The 2,972-nt window shown below is 35.6% G+C and overlaps 1 pseudogene; it reads right to left on the reverse strand.

Moving 5' to 3' along the window:
- Positions 1-815: 815 nt before the first annotated feature.
- Positions 816-2,210, reverse strand: LOC104866152 (annotated as a pseudogene).
- Between the last annotated feature and the right edge of the window lie 762 nt (positions 2,211-2,972).

Raw genomic sequence — 2,972 nt, forward strand, 5'->3', positions numbered from 1 at the left:
CAGAGTGCCACAGGTCAGGGTGGACAACTTCAACATGGTTTGGTCCTGTGTCCAGTTACAGGCTCTCATTTGGACAGAGTACAGTAAAGGACTGAGAACATACTGTGTCAGAGCAAAGAGTGCCTCGGGACTTCAAAAGAGTGTCTTATAAGATAGCATCTTAAATTTCATGAAATACAATTAAAAGTTATAGCTGAAATCTATAGTTGTGCCCCAGGGTTAAAAATTACCTAATGGGAGGAACTACATAATGTACTTCTAGTGCTATGTAAGTCTCTCCTAATTAATGGACAAAAACCACACACTAAGTCTGCTGTAAACTAGTTTTCATCCAAAACCACCCTTGTACCCCACCCTGTGTAATGAGAAATCCTTCCCTTCTGCTTTTGATCATTTAGCTATAGAATGTAATATTCTGGAACAGCAAAACTAAATATAAACTGGTACTCAAAACTTTTATTTTGATTCTTACAAAACACTACAGAAATGAACCCAAGCTAAGCAGACATGTACACAAACGTGTATGAAACACAACTTCTAAAAGAGTCCATAAAAGTGGACAGTAAAACAAAAACCCAAATCCTCAAAACCAAACAGACTTAAAAACCAGGACTGTGAAACTGATTTTTCTCCAAGGAAAGCAACAGTAGTTTAAACCTGCTGGCTGTCCTTGGCTTTCTGGGCTTAGTGACACATTGTACCGTGGCCTGATGGAACGGCTCTTTCTTGAGAGTGACCCAGGCTCAGTTTGTCTCCTGGACAGTGCAGCATTCTGGCCCTTCACAGACCCCGAGGATGAGCCAGACCCAATCAGGTCAGCTCCACTTATCCTCATCATCCTGAATCACAGGTTGGAAAGGAAACGTAGTTTGTCTTCTTTCAGGATCAGACTTCTGAAGAATTCTAATCAACTTTCTAGAAGGAACTGAGCCCATATTTGTGGGAAAAGCAAGATAAAGTGTATAAAAGGCTGAGAACTTGCCATCTTCAGAATCCTCCTATTAACCATATCCATGTAGGCATGGAGCTCCTCCAGGCATCTGAAAGGTGATTCGGAGATGGACCACAGGGAAAGAACAAAGACACTGTGGAGAAAGAGTGTTCGCCACCAGACAAAGCTTGTGTGTCACTGAAGGCAGCTGTATTTCCCTCTCCAGGCTGAACTGTTATGTAATAGCAAGAGTTTCATTTTTATGGTCAAAAAAATTCATTTTTCCACCATAGGGACATTGCCATAGTAAGTTGTCAAAGTACAATTTGCACTGTAAGTTAAGCACCTTCTAAATTGTTGGTATGTTTTTATATCTATGGGTCATTATTTCTTCTTATAATTTAATAAACCTTTTTTAAGTACTTACTTTATTATCCAAGTCAAGACAAGTTTCTCTCACTTCTTGGTACTGCCTCATTATTTCTTCTCTCTCCATGACTAGCACATTCTGTCTGTATCTTTTGTCTTAATCAGGTAATTTCTTTATCTAGCATTGATGTAGATTTTTTTTAACTCCTATCCATTCCAGGCAGATAGGTCTTGCCATTTTCCTACTCTAGCTCCTTTTCTTTCATGTCCAGTTCTTGCTTCTTTCTATTTAAAGTATCCAAGTGTTCTTTTTGCTTCTCTTCATAATGCTGCTTCCCTCGTTTCTGGTAATCGACTTCAGAATCAGCAAGGTTTAATTCATCATTAAGTGGATCTGCTAGTTCCAATAGTTGACCAATTTTCAACTTAATCATATCATACTTGCTTTCTGCTTCATTTTTCAGACTTTTAAAATGCTCCAGATTTTCTTTTTGTTGCTTCACCTGTTTCTCAGTTTTCATTTTGATGTCATGAGCTTCATCTTTCAAGGTTGTAATGTCTACAGATTTGTGTTTTTCTATATTCTCAAGTTCCCGAATTTCAAAAATATTTTTTCTTACTTTACACCTTTAACTCTTTATAATATAGCTGGCACCTTTTAAAAAGTTCTTCATTTTGTTTAATATCTCTTTCATGGGCAAACAAATGTTGCTGAAGATTTACTATCTGCACTTTCTTATTTTCAGCTTCCTTCTCCAAGTTGCTTCCTTGTAGATGAAATTCCGTCTTCCAAACTGTGTACTTGGAGCCACCTCTGCAGTGAAGAACAGCTTTTTCTTGCTCTGTTATGCTTTTCTTTTAACTGGATCTTCTACCTTTCCTTTAAGTTTGTTTTCAGGTCTCTCCGCATTTTGTCTACTATGAAGTTCTTCCTCCAATTCAATTTCTCACTAGTTATTACCAACGTAAGGAAAAGTTCATTTTTTGTGTGGTTTTACATTGCATGTAGCCAATTCATTGAATTCTTTCAGTAGCTATAATATAGTTTTTATACTTAGGAAGTACATAATCATATCATCTGCTAATAATAATGAATGTACCTCCAAATATCTTTATCAACTTGCTATGTTTATCTTAATGATTTAACTAGAATTTCTAAGGTGATGTGGGATAACAGTGACCACATCAGTTGTGTTTTATATTTCAGTTGGAATGTCATTTTGTAAGATAAAAATTTTGGCTTCTACTCAGTGTTCTATGATATTTAGCAAGATACCTTCTCCTACTTTGCTTTGATTTAAAAAAATAGATGCTGAATTTTGAATTATAACATTTTAAAAGATATTTGAATTGATATGTAGTAAGGTCGATTCAAGCTTCATTGTCAGGACTGTGAACCAGCAATAATGTTCTAGAGTATTATTCATGTGTTAATACAAGCAAAATACTATTCTTTATTAATTGGTTTATTTCCTTTTTGGAGACAACCATCCCAGATTCTTTGTTTTTGCTGATTAAATATATCTCAAAACTTTTTTTTTTTAATCTTGAAGACAGCTTTGAACTATAGATTGAAGAGTCAAAGAACATCTCTTGTAGAACGTTTGGAATATAGTTAACTTTAATAACTAACTGGGAGCTATGATTTCAGAGAGCTTTTTATGTAATAGAT

Source organism: Fukomys damarensis, unplaced genomic scaffold (genome assembly GCF_012274545.1).
Source record: "Fukomys damarensis isolate Sample0158 unplaced genomic scaffold, DMR_v1.0_HiC HiC_scaffold_28, whole genome shotgun sequence".
In the NCBI taxonomy this organism is placed as follows: Eukaryota; Metazoa; Chordata; class Mammalia; order Rodentia; family Bathyergidae; genus Fukomys; species Fukomys damarensis.